The 14,221-nt window shown below is 44.1% G+C and overlaps 1 protein-coding gene across 2 annotated transcripts in view; it reads left to right on the top strand.

The window, feature by feature from the left end:
* Positions 1-14,221, top strand: part of NCAPD3 (non-SMC condensin II complex subunit D3) — a 764,397-nt gene that overhangs the window by 271,830 nt on the left and 478,346 nt on the right. The gene's annotated exons all lie outside the window — the stretch shown is intronic.

The following is a 14,221-nucleotide window of genomic DNA, read 5'->3' as shown; positions in this document are numbered from 1 at the left end:
TTGCTTCATAGTGACCACCTTGAGGCTGTTTCACCCATCTGGGAGAACCGTTTTTTTTTTTAACTCTGGAGAGGGCTCAATATTCACCTAGCCAGTCACAAGCTAAAGCCCAGTTCAGAGGCCGCCAAACATTTCCACATGATGTCTACCTTTCTTTGCACGCCCTCTGATGCTCCCATATTGTCAACCTACCGGTGAGTCGTAGTTTTCCCCTACTTAGACATCTGGCCATTAAAGGTTGGCTCACCATAGTCCGCCGTAGACCTCCACCAAACCATGACAAATCTCTTGACATCATTGGGTTTCACGATCAATGAGCCAATTTGCACTGATTCCTTTGTAGAGGTGCCATTATTTAAAGCTATCCTGGATACAATGCAGTTCCAGGCCTTCCCTCTGCTACATTGAGTCAGGCGGTTGGTTCTATAATCCCAAAGGTTCAGCCTCAGTTCTGGGTCTCAGTAGAGCACTTCAAAGGCTTCTTGGCCTCTGAAGTTCCAGTGGGTCAATCACAGAGGAAATATATTGAATACCTTCCAGATTTAGGAAGAGAAGGGTCATAGTTTGCATTGATGGCTGCACAAATGCAGTTGGTCCAGTGGCAGGAAACTGTCCCTTTCCCACCTGATCCTGGCGATGGTCGGGTCATTACTGTGTTGGGGAAACCATCGGTGGGAGGCAAGATCAGAGGACTCTGGTCACCGATGGAAGTCCAGCTCCAGATAAGTTTACTGGAGTTGTAGGCCATTAGCCTGGCGCTGAAGGCTTTCCTGCCATCCATCAGTGGAAGGCTGTTGCAGGTTCTCATGGACAACACCACTGCCAAGTGGTATTGCAAAAAGCAGGGTGGAGGAGGGGCCTGGGTCTGGAGATGCTTGGAATGTCACTGGATGTCCATAGTCACAAACTACTTGAATGATACTCGAATGCCGGAGTAGCCAAGCTAGGCAAGCAGTTTATGGCAGATCCCAATGTGGTGCAGTGCATCTTCTGACAGTGGGGAGATCCTTGGCTAGATCTTTTTTCCCACTGTTGGGAACGTGCAGTGTGGAAGTTTTCAGAGAGAACGCTCACTCGAAGATTCATTCTGGTTACAATGGGACATTGGACACCTTGACACCCCTACTCTCTTTGTAAATAGAACGAAAGAATTCAACCCTGCCTTATGATCTGATGGCCCTAAACATAGGATCCACACAATATATACGGGGTGATTTATCTAAGAGCTAGCATTGCACAGAACAAGCTGGATTGTCAACCCAAATATACTCCAAACATTTTTTATAAAAGATACATATATATTTTTATTTTTTTATGTTCTTTGAATTGATATAGCAAACAATGTACGAGAATAGATTACATGTCAAATCCACATAACATTTTTCAGAACACCAACAATATACATTAATAAAGGGGAGATAAAAAAAGAGAAGGAAAATTCATCCTATATAGTCACCTACCCAGTCGCACGCCACACTACAATCACACTAACATGCTTACAAAGTCTAATTCATTCAACCCAAAATTCTTTCATTCGACTTTCATTCCTTCATATAATCCTGGTATGTGCAACACAGAGATGGAAAATTTGTTGCATAATTCAGAGTATTGTTCCAGGTGGCAGATGGTATATACAAGAATCCAGATGGATATAAGACAGTATGCCGTATTCCTGGAAATACACGCCGACGCGCGTTTCGGTGACAGGCCAATGAGGCCACACCTTCGTCAGGGCTAGTGGCAGTTTACTGGGAGGGGAACAAGTATAAAATCTGAAAATAAAAACAGTACTTTTAGAATCTTTTTCTATATACACAATATAGGTTCTGCAGTGTTCAAAACATACATTTTCTACTGTTCAATAGGTTTACATCCTAGATCAGTTTTAATTAATAGTGTAATCACTGTGCGGTTGACTTCTTGTGGCTGTGCAATGCCATGCTGCATAGTCGCACTCCCTAGGACAGACTCCCGGTTAGGTGAGATCTGTTAGAGGAATATTGATAACCTCAGCTAAGTGAACCTTGGGGTACATCATTTCATAACACTACTTATATTCAAAACTATAACACAACTCTCTTCATACATACACTCATTTATTCAAGCGCTTTATTTTTAAAAAAAGACCGGTTTTTGGGCCCAAGATCCATCAGATAGATTTATAGCCAAATCTGTGTTTTATGTTTGAATGAACAGACCTCTATTTTAAGAAATTATATTACCCATAGTCGAGTAATGTATTTACATCATAGTCTCCAGAGCCAAGGCGTTATTAATATGGTTCTTCCATATGGGTATAGATTTTTTGGTTATACCAAGGAAAATTTTAAGCACGATGTTCTCTAGCATAGTATGATAGATGTTAAGACTTATTTTTTCAACTCAATATACACAAAAGAAAAACAATTTAAGAGATATATTACCTAAATAGTGGCACAAATACTAGTAGCCAGCGGATCCAGATACAAAGAGGGTATCGCTCTTGAATCATTTTCAGACTGGATATTAGAAGTACGGTCCTGTATTAGGGATAAAGGTCAATTAGATGAGTTCCCCATAGATTAGAAATTGTCTAGGACATAAATCAGTGTTAGATAAACGACACGAGCGACACTTTTAAATTAGATTTATCTTGACGCATATGTACAAGTTCGAATAAAATCAGGGCATATTTGAATGTCTCGTTTAATAACTGTAATGGTGAATAAAAAGATTGCATAAAATCAAAATATGGCCAAATAGACTAAGAGGTGAAACCATAATTCTGCTAAATAAGATATTACTCTTCTAAGATGGCCGCCGTCTGGTTGAATAGAAGAGTTAAGTCTGTCATTCGTGTTTACAGCACTAACATAGCTGAGGCACCTCATGAAACGGCGCGTAGACCTACCCTTATCTATTTATATGTCTCTCCAAATAAACATCTTCGTGAATATAAAGATTGTTTATAACTGAAAGAAGGCTTAAAGAGAGAGGTGAAAATGTAATAACTATTTGTCTATATAAGATTTTACTAGCTTAAGATGGCCGCCGCCTAGCTGAATAGAAGGGTGAAGTCTGTTTTTTAGGTTTACAGCTCTAACACAGTTGAGGCACCTTATGAGATGGCGCGAAGACCTACCCTTACCTATTTAAAGGAAACTGACAACCAAGCAAGCGAGAGTCCTGTCTCCCGTTGCCGCTGGTCGGACTAGAGATTCGACGGAACCCACTCTGGGTCGTTTTACCATCACGTTTAGGTAAGTCGATATTTCGGTAGTAGTCGACCTATGCAAAACCCTTGAGGGCCCCGTGAGTTAAACATATGCCTAATACTGGCTTTCCATCTTTTATTAGGAACCCTTGCCCTTTACTGCCTGTCGCAGCCACCCAGCAGGAAAGACGGCGGAGCAACGCCCGTCCGATACTCACGCTTGCTTGAAATCCACCTATCTGCCGTGGTCGGACCGGGTTTCATTACATAGCGCTACTGCTACGCCAGAAGCGACCAAATTACCTAGGTAACTAAACGACTAAATTGACCTACTGGATGCTAGTATAAACATTGTTTAAATTTGGATCTTTGCTAAAACTAGTGCTTCCGCTTTTTCTGTTAGGAACCATTATTGAAAATTAGATATCCTTTGGCCTTCGGGAATTTTATTATACAAACACTACCTCTATCGGAGAAAACTCCCGAGAATTGTTCAGGTAACCTAAAAAGTGCATTATTACATTAATTTTGTGAATTAGCACCATAGGAGTGAGACGGTGTCTGTCCATTATTAAGATTCTTCATAGTTCCGCAGTAAACAAATGGTAGTTGACAGATATGTATTGAATAAATATCTTAACACTGTGCGTGATGACAAATATAGGGATTCGATCTGAGCCTGCGTCAAGATAAATCTAATTTAAAAGTGTCGCTCGTGTCGTTTATCTAACACTGATTTATGTCCTAGACAATTTCTAATCTATGGGGAACTCATCTAATTGACCTTTATCCCTAATACAGGACCGTACTTCTAATATCCAGTCTGAAAATGATTCAAGAGCGATACCCTCTTTGTATCTAGATCCGCTGGCTACTAGTATTTGTGCCACTATTTAGGTAATATATCTCTTAAATTGTTTTTCTTTTGTGTATATTGAGTTCAAAAAATAAGTCTTAACATCTATCATACTATGCTAGAGAACATCGTGCTTAAAATTTTCCTTGGTATAACCAAAAAATCTATACCCATATGGAAGAACCATATTAATAACGCCTTGGCTCTGGAGACTATGATGTAAATACATTACTCGACTATGGGTAATATAATTTCTTAAAATAGAGGTCTGTTCATTCAAACATAAACCACAGATTTGGCTATAAATCTATCTGATGGATCTTGGGCCCAAAAACCGGTCTTTTTTTAAAAATAAAGCGCTTGAATAAATGAGTGTATGTATGAAGAGAGTTGTGTTATAGTTTTGAATATAAGTAGTGTTATGAAATGATGTACCCCAAGGTTCACTTAGCTGAGGTTATCAATATTCCTCTAACAGATCTCACCTAACCGGGAGTCTGTCCTAGGGAGTGCGACTATGCAGCATGGCATTGCACAGCCACAAGAAGTCAACCGCACAGTGATTACACTATTAATTAAAACTGATCTAGGATGTAAACCTATTGAACAGTAGAAAATGTATGTTTTGAACACTGCAGAACCTATATTGTGTATATAGAAAAAGATTCTAAAAGTACTGTTTTTATTTTCAGATTTTATACTTGTTCCCCTCCCAGTAAACTGCCACTAGCCCTGACGAAGGTGTGGCCTCATTGGCCTGTCACCGAAACGCGCGTCGGCGTGTATTTCCAGGAATACGGCATACTGTCTTATATCCATCTGGATTCTTGTATATACCATCTGCCACCTGGAACAATACTCTGAATTATGCAACAAATTTTCCATCTCTGTGTTGCACATACCAGGATTATATGAAGGAATGAAAGTCGAATGAAAGAATTTTGGGTTGAATGAATTAGACTTTGTAAGCATGTTAGTGTGATTGTAGTGTGGCGTGCGACTGGGTAGGTGACTATATAGGATGAATTTTCCTTCTCTTTTTTTATCTCCCCTTTATTAATGTATATTGTTGGTGTTCTGAAAATGTTATGTGGATTTGACATGTAATCTATTCTCGTACATTGTTTGCTATATCAATTCAAAGAACATAAAAAAATAAAAATATATATGTATCTTTTATCAAAAATGTTTGGAGTATATTTGGGTTGACAATCCAGCTTGTTCTGTGCAATGCTAGCTCTTAGATAAATCACCCCGTATATATTGTGTGGATCCTATGTTTAGGGCCATCAGATCATAAGGCAGGGTTGAATTCTTTCGTTCTATTTACAGTTTCTTCCCCCCACAGCCTGCCTACATCCTTAAAGCCCATTGGGGAACCCCCTTCTTTTACTAAACCCCTACTCTCTTTGTCAGAGTTCTGAAAAGATCAAGATGACCTGGCTGAAGTCATCCTAGTGGCTCCGTATTGGGCCAGGAAAGTGTGGCACTCGGAACACCTGGGCGGGGGCATCTGTCATTCGATCAGGCTTCCTTTTTGGGGAAATCCTTTTGTTGCAGCTGCAAGGCATAGTCCTGAACCTGTGGAATCCATCCCTTCATGAGCGGAGACTGAGCATCTGCAATTTGCTGCTTTTGATCTGCCACCTGAGGTATTGGAGGTCATCTTCACCGCTATATGCCCTTCCCCAACGTCCATTTATGTTGGTTGTTGGGACAGATTTGTGGCCTTTTGTGGTATCTACCACACTGTCCATTTTAAAAGACAAGTGGTCGCAAACCCTTAAAGGTTGTCTGCCATTTCAGCCTTTCTACTGTTGCTGGGCCAACCATCCTTATTTATTATCATGTTGTTATGAAGTTTATAAAAGGTTTGACGCTAGTCTCCTTTGTCTTTCTTGTGAGAGGAAGGCTTTTTTCCTGAATGTATCCAGTTCAGCTTCTAGAAACTGCATCGTTTGACTGGGAGTAGTTGGGGACTTTCATCGATTTACAGTGAACCCTAGCTTGAGAAACAGTGACAGACAGGCTTTCATAGCTCTGGCAGCTTGCCTCGAAGCTTTTAGCAGCCAGTCGCCTGGGTAGGTGAATTCATGATGACCTTTTTTCCTGAGAGCGGCTGCTACTGGAGCCAAAACACTTGGTGAATATGTGAGGGGCTGACTTGAGACCGAATGGGAGAACTCTGAATTGGTAATGAGTACCAGCTACAGTGAAGCAGAGATATTTGCGATACTCTGGAGGAGTGGAAATATACATCTTCCAGGTCTAGAGACTTCATGAAGTCTCTGCTGTTCAGGAGGTGGAGAATGCCGGAGAGAGTAAGGTTTGCTTGTGGAGGAATTAGTTTAGCTTCCTGAGATCCAGAATGGATCTCCACTCCCTTGTTTTCTTGTGTATGAGGAAAAAAAAAGAGTAGAATCCTTTTCGAGCAACAGGAACCTTCTACACTGCTCACTTGGCGATCATTATGGGGCCTCCTTTTTCAAAAAGTGAAGACTAAGGGGTATGCGCTACCCTTGGCAGAGTGTTTGGTGGTCTTTTTGTAAACTCCAGGGTATGGCCATAATTGACTAGGTTAATACCTATTTGTCCGAGGTGATGTTTCTCCATTGATGGAGGTAGTTGAAGATCTGTGCACCTACGGGGTGGGACAAAGGTGGTGTAGCTGGTACCTGGTAGATGTCTCTGTTTGCAACCTGTATCCCGGCTGTGGTGTGGTGGCTTTCTGCAGGGACCTTGCTTTGCATATCCCGCTGGGGATAGTAGACGATATGCTTGTTAAGCAGGTCTGAATTGGAGCTGGCAGGTCTAGTATGATTGGCTGAAATCCACCTCTGTATGCTGAGAAACCTTGGTCACAAGCCCCCCAAAAGGGCTTCTTCCTGTATTTCAGGGTGCTGAGGGTCTTGGCTGTGTCGGTAACTGTCTTGAGGGCTAAAAGAGCATCATTGATATGTTTGCTGAATAGAGTGTCCCCATCATAGGCCACAACAAGGATCATAGACTGAACTTCAGGTCTAAATGAGGTTGCCTTAAGCAATCCATACATCTGTCTGGTCTAGGCCTTTCATGATCTCTGTCAGCAAGTACTTCATTCTCTTCTTATAAGTTGTGCCATGCACCTGCCTGTCTATCTTTCCATCCAGGATACAATTAAAGGCCCCCAGCCATATCATTGACCAGCTCGAATACAGAATGGCCAGCTGGACCAATGCTAGATAGTATGTCTGGCAATCTGTGTTCGGGGCATATAGTCCATTGATTGTTAATCTCTGCCATTCAACTTGCCATTCATTATCAAATAATGACCCTTGTTGTCTGTTATATTCTTAGTTTCAGCAAAGGACACTCTTGGCAATAGCCATATCCCCACACTCCCACCGTGTGTGCTGATGTCAGCATGATAGAACCTCTCTCTCCACTTTCTCTATTTTGCCTGTTTCTTCTGGAAGTATGTTTGTTTTTTGCAGGCTATATGAACACCTTGCTTACAAAGGTACGCTCCTTCGCTCACCTTTTTGGTATCATTATTTTAGCCCCACACATTCGAGGCCAGTACCACAATAATAGCTTCCATCTACATTATTTAGTATTGGTTGTTCCACTGACCAACCTGAAGACTGCACTATCCTCCTGTACTCTATCTCCTGGCACAATAATCTCATCCACATTAACTATAAACAAAACTGCACCAAGGCTTCCACCATCAAGCCCATGTAAACATAAATTCCAAATGGCCAGTCAATTGACACACCCTGCCCAATGCCATTTAAGGTACTCTAACCCAACATATCTAGCAAACATAATACACTACGTGTAAACATAGCAGTATAATACAGTTCTTAGCTTCCGCTGATCCAGGGCCCAACCAGAGGTCTTTTTATTGGCCTTTTGCCGGATTGGATTGTTTATTATTTTGTGAGTTTGGGGACAGCTTTCCCTATTGCTACTCCTCTGGCATGCAAGTCATTAAGTACTGTGGGTTGCCCCTCCCCAAGCCCTTTCAAATATTTCACCATATACCGATGTAGTTGATTCTTCCTGCCAATTGTGTGCCTAGTTGTCACTCAGTTCTCCATAGACTGCTGCTGCTCATATGTCGAAATCTTGATGTTGCTTTCCATTCCACTTACCAAGTTTCTCAAACCAGTCTCAGTCTGGTCGTACTGTTGTAAAGCACTTTATCCTGAGGAGGGGAGATTGACAGTGATGTATCCTAGCGTTTTCTATTTTTATTTTTTAGATTAATTGGCTAGAGTCCTTTCTAATTGAGCAGTGTCAGGATGTCCCAAAGGCTGGAGGCAGACCTGTGACTGCCCTGCTTTACTTGGATGACACTGTTTTACTTGCGCTCACTGCTAATGATCTGCAGCATCTATTAGATTGATTTATCAACTTTATGAATAGTGTGGACTTGAAAACTAATTTTTCCAAAACTCACATCATGGTGGTTGAACCAAAGAGTGTTAAAACCCAAAAACATATGATGAAGGCCCATCACATTAGTAGAGTAGATTATTTTTGGTATCTGGGTATGCCACTGGACTCTCAGCTGGAGTGTGTCTCTCTGATGAGCAATCATTTATAGTCTTTCAACAGAGTTTGAAATCGTATAGGGGATTTTACAAGGTGCTTGTGACGTACTCTCATCAAGTCGGACATTGACATTTAGAAAGCGAAATGTATCCTTTCAGTGAGCTTTGAGAGTGAGAACTGGGTACACATGTCTTGTACCTCTGTTTGTTTTCTGCAACCTGAATAGATGTGTTAAAAGATCACTCAAAGTATCCCCTCTGAGATTGTTTGAGGAAGTAGGTTTGGTATACATTTTAGTTTTCATTTAAATTCCTCCCTCTGCTTCTGTGGCTCTATTCGGCTGAAAGATACACTGACCTTTAGTGGATATAGTTTAAGGAATTCTATGGATTTTTTTAATGCTAGAACTGCATACCTTGGTTCTTTTATATTATGTGCACTTTGAGTGATCTTGGTAGACCTTACATTTTTTGATCCGGACTTATTAACAAAGCAGATATCCTGTGGATCAAGCATGCTTTTTTTTTCTAATTTACAACAAGGGGTGGTGAAAAGGGAAGCCCTGACCTTGCTAAGAGCTCACTGACCCATTATTACATGGTCAAATCAATCGGTAACATTGACTTTTATCTAACCTTAATTATATTTTGTCGTCATAGAATACTTTTGACCGATTTTTAGACTGAATTTGTTCCCTCAGTTTGTTAGGATGGCATAAGATTTTTGAGCTCCATGAATGTACTTGTGATCTAGCCTCTAATCCGGATACTCTGCACATTTTTTTTCTCCGTAATATAATACACTGCGACGTAGTTTCATTCGCTCGCTTTTTTTGTCAATTACTTTTAGTCAAGTGCGGCCAGCCCTATTATATTGCAACTCTTATCCACTCCAAATGTATGTTTTAATTTATCATGAATCTTATCTGGAGTTTAAAATTCAAGTCTTTGAGAGGCAATGTTTTATCTGCCTTCTAATCTCAATATGTTCCTTGTATGTTGTAATGAATTGTATGATTTTATGTACTTTTATGATTTGCATTGCTCCGATTGAATAAAGTGGTACTTGACTTCTTCTACTGTTGTAAAGAAGTGTTATCTGTGCTCATTCCTTATTTTCAGTTTTACCAGGAAAGGCATCAGGTAGTTTAGTACATTTCTTTATAACTTCAGAGGAGTGGTGAAGTGTCTGTATTTGGAGAGTATAATCAGGAAACAACATAACTGCTGTGGAGGAGGAGCCAAGATGGCGATCGAGATGGCTGCGTAACCGCTCGGCTCCGTGAGCCTCCTCACCCCGCACATATATCCTGGCACTTATCCTGAGCTGCAGCGGCATCTACGTGTAGGCGAAGAGTCACTTTCACTTACTGCTTGCTCCTGAGGCTCCTGCTTGTTGCTGACCTGTTGGAGTGTCCCCGACTGTTTTGAGGCCTTCACGGAGCTGGGACCGGGGTCTCGAGTGTGGAGAGTGGCCGGCCGCGAGTGCAACAACAGCGGCCTCTGGTGACGGTGAGGACCCGGCCGGTGGAGACTGACGACCTGATTACCGCTGGCGACAGTGCCGACCCAGCCCAACTGGCGGAGAACCGTGTGGGGAGTGTGAGGCAGCTGGGTCGAGGGAGGCGCATGACTTTTAGCCCCCCCGCTCCGGTGCCGTATCCGGGCCCATTACCGACTTTGCCCGGAGTCAGCGTGTTGCCCCCAGGGCACGGCGGAGTTGTTAGCCTTTTGGTGACTCTCCGGAGAAACCTGCCTTGGCGTGAGAGATTCCCGCTGTGAATCCTGTTCCCCCCCTGATGTGAGACCCGGTCCCGAGGTGAGGTGGAGAGGGTCGTGGCCGGAGCTGCAAAGATGGCGGAGAGCACCCTCTTGTGCACACCTCACTCGGGCGGAGAAGCCGATTTGCGAGAGAGTCCTGTGGCCTGGCGACATGAGAGAGAGCCCACACCCAGGGATGTTTTGGCTGCGTTAACAACTCTGCATATGTCCCTGATCTGGGACGCCCGGGATCTGGGAAGAAGGATGGCCGCCATTGTTGTCCCACCGCTCCGCATGGGTTGTAATGAATCGCAGGGAAGCGCCGATGTGCCCGCCTTTGCGTCAGTGATGGACGTTCCAGCTGCGCCTACGTTTGTCGAGACGCCGATAGACCTGGTCCGTGACATCGCTCTGGACTGTTCTGTTGCGTTTGGGAGTGACTCGCCGGGGCCTTTGTCTGTACAGCGGCGGAAGAAACAACATCGATCCATGGTTTGGGTTGCCCCGGCGGCGCTTCCACATTTTTCGGACTGTGTGCCCTTTTTCTCCTGGCTGGTGAGACTATGTTATGCCTGGGGGGTGTCTCCGGCATCGGTACTGTTGACTACGGAGATCCGCCATGTGTACCTGTCTGGGTTCTGGGGGCTATGGTCCCGTGGAGTACTGGCGCTTCTCGGAGCGCCCGGTTCGGTCGGACCCGCCACATTGTACTCTAAGTCATCTGCTGAATGGCCGTGTGTGTGTACTATTGATAGAGAAGGCCAGGGATGATGTCGTTCACGATATGATGGGACATATTGTTGGCTGTCTGAGTTTCTTGAAGGGACACTCCTCGGGGATGTTATCGCTTGACTTTATGACTTTTGCTTACTGTGGCTCTTCTGACTTTGCTTCTGCTGTGTATTGTGCGCGGTCGGTGGGGGGGGGGAGCTGGGTGGTCTTATCGCTGGCCCTCCTTCATAAATTTTCTTTTCCTTTTTCTTCCTCTTTCTTCTACATTTCGGGTCTCTTTTGGGCTGATAGGCACGCTGCTGGGGGGGGGGGGGGGTGAAGGGTTGCTTATTTGTCTTTTCTTTGTCTCTATGGCCCCTTCCTTTTTCTTTTCTAGGTATCGTCGTCTCCTACAATCTGTTTTGTTTTTCTGGGCTGGGGTGCTGCTTTGACATGGCGTGTATGTGTTGTCCACATTTATCCTGACTCGTATGCCTTGCCCATGTGTCCTTAAGTGTACTTGCACTTATTGCGGATTATTGTTTCTTGTTGTTATTGTGGGATCATGTGTGACTGTCTGGCACTCATTCTGATATTCTTTCTGCTTTATACTTCATTATTGTAAAATTAACCTTCTTAACTCCTGCTTATTACGCTGTACGCTTACATGTGAGTCGTATCCTGTATACTTGCCTGACCCCGGCTTATGGACCGCCGTCTCCTATTATATTGCTCTGCTTACTTTACGAATTGACTAGTGGCCGGCCGGGAAGGTTGTAGGCCCATGTTTGTATTACTGTGAAGTGATAATAAAGGTTTTTAAAAAAAAACAAACAAAAAAAAAAAAAAAACATAACTGCTGTGCCCTCTATCCAAACTGATTTTCTTTTTCCGGATTCTTGCAGGATGACATCTGTCCCTGTAATTGAGTTGTCAGAATAGGATTAGCCTTGGCTTTTCTCCCAGGGGAGGGGGAGGAGGTGGGAGGATTGAGGGGTCATTGGCATTCTGTTTGCTCAATCATTCGAAAAGAATTTGGACAATTCCTTGGTTTTCAGCTTAGTAACAATCCAGTCTTCTAGAAATAGTTGAAGGTATTCCCCCTCCTCTGTTTTTTTTGGGAGTCCAGCTAGGTGGATATTGTTCCTTGTAGACCGTCCTTTCTTATCTTACTCTCTGGATTTTAGGTTTTTAGTTCTGCACCCTAGTTTGTCCATTTTCTTTTGTATGACGACTACTGCCGCTGTGTTTCTGCAGCTTGAGTTTAAATTTTCTCCACTCTGTCTGTAACATTGGTGAGCTCTGCTCTGACCCATCCCAGATCTATTGCTACCACATCAGCTTTTGTCTCAGTTGACACTCTTGGATCCTGTATTGCTTTAGTGACATCTGCTAGCATGAGGTCAGGTTGTGACTGCTCCATCTCCTGCTTCTCAGGGATCTGTTGATTACTCTCGCGTTTTTGTCAACGTTTCATTGAATCCGTACTGGGTTTTGTGCTTTGTCTTTTGTAGACCACTTACTGTTCACTCCTACTTCTTGTGTCCAATAATGATGTGAATCTGGTATTTTCAAGGCGGTCACTTCTGTGTTTTTCCTCTCAGCCTCTCTGCAGCAGTTTTGGGGAGCGGGGAGGATTCCCATGCCCATCAGGCACCACACAGTGTCAATTTCCTACTTCCCCTTAGCTTGAATGAATCACTGCGATACCCTCCAGCAAGTCTATTTTCATTCTGGCATGTTCAGTACACTCAAGTTGGCAATTCGGTTGTTGCTGTTTGTGCAGCAGTGTACCCCCCCCCTCACCCCCCAACCACGGCACTCCTTTTATAATTCCTGCACCACTGCCTAGCCTGAGATACCTAGGCCCACTCCATGTTCTGCCCCTCGGGAGGGGAGCCCTGCACTCGTCTCACTGACGGCTTTTGGGCGGGCCCAATCCTCTTCGGTAACATGCCTACAAGGACTTTGCCTGGTGACTTCTCAAATCCTGGAGGCCAACTTTGCACCCCACGCCCCTGCCACCATGCTTACTTACCGCGGTCTTCTGCTTAATGCTGCAACATCCATTTCCTGCCCCTCAGGAACCGAACCCTGTGCCCACTGTATTGCTGGTACCTCTTCGATGGGCCCATTCTCTATCCGTTGTGCACCCACAAACGTCTCGTCTGCCAACTTGATAGATCTGAGATGGGGCAGCTCTCTACTCCGTGCCCACTTATTGCATTCTTCAGTTTTGGGCATAAGCCTCTGGGATGGCAGTACTATGTATCTCTTGTCTCTAGGTCAGATATGCTCCAAGCCAGCGGCCATCTTTACTACTGGCAGGCACTTCTACGAGCAAACTTTTTTCTTCCTTTTGTCATTATTTCTCAGCTTGTCAACTCATATTTCTTAATGTAGTCCGATTCTGCCACATACTCTGTTATTTTGGGGTGAGGATGGGTGGAGTAGTGTGGCTCACTGGTTAGAGGCGGCAGGCCTGAGAGCAGAAGTCAGCCTGGGACCAGGGTTCAATTCCCGACGCGGCAGGGTCGTGGACCTTGGTCAGCGGACTCGATAATTCTCGCTTCGGTGCTTACTCTAATCAGGGGTTCCACTCGGCAACTCTGGGCATTAGCTTGCCTAATCTCCACAACGGCCCCACCAATTCCGGGGATGCCTGGCTCCACCTTGGGGACTCCCAGCAAGGGACCATCCCACAGGGAAAGCCAGGACGGGTTCCCCAGAGTTATACAGCGCCGGGACGCCCCGTTGCTGGGGCAGCTGTGCGCTTTACAAGTATACTACATTTACATTTACATTTACATTTATTAAGTTGGCTGGCTGTTGGATTTTAAGCCACAGGGCAGGGAGCCCAGAAAACCTTTCCTCATTGTGCTTCCGTAAGGCGAGATCACTTCCAAGAGTCTGTGTGCTTGGTTTCTTTGAATTGTTACTTTTTGACCTGGCTCCTCGCTTTCCAGATCTTCTCCTGTGGTGCTTGCCCCAGAAAAGTTCCTCCCTTGATTACTCCTGAGATTTGTGAGGACTGAACATACCAGCCTGTCAGATACTCTACCTCCTCCTCTTTGTTCACTCCTCTGACCCCCGCTCCCCCAATTAATCCATCCAGATCGGTCTGACCTTGCCATTTTACCCATTGAAAGCCGTGCTGTTGCT

Source organism: Lissotriton helveticus, chromosome 3_1 (assembly GCF_964261635.1).
Source record: "Lissotriton helveticus chromosome 3_1, aLisHel1.1, whole genome shotgun sequence".
In the NCBI taxonomy this organism is placed as follows: Eukaryota; Metazoa; Chordata; class Amphibia; order Caudata; family Salamandridae; genus Lissotriton; species Lissotriton helveticus.
This window is presented reverse-complemented; position numbering and strand designations above follow the sequence as displayed.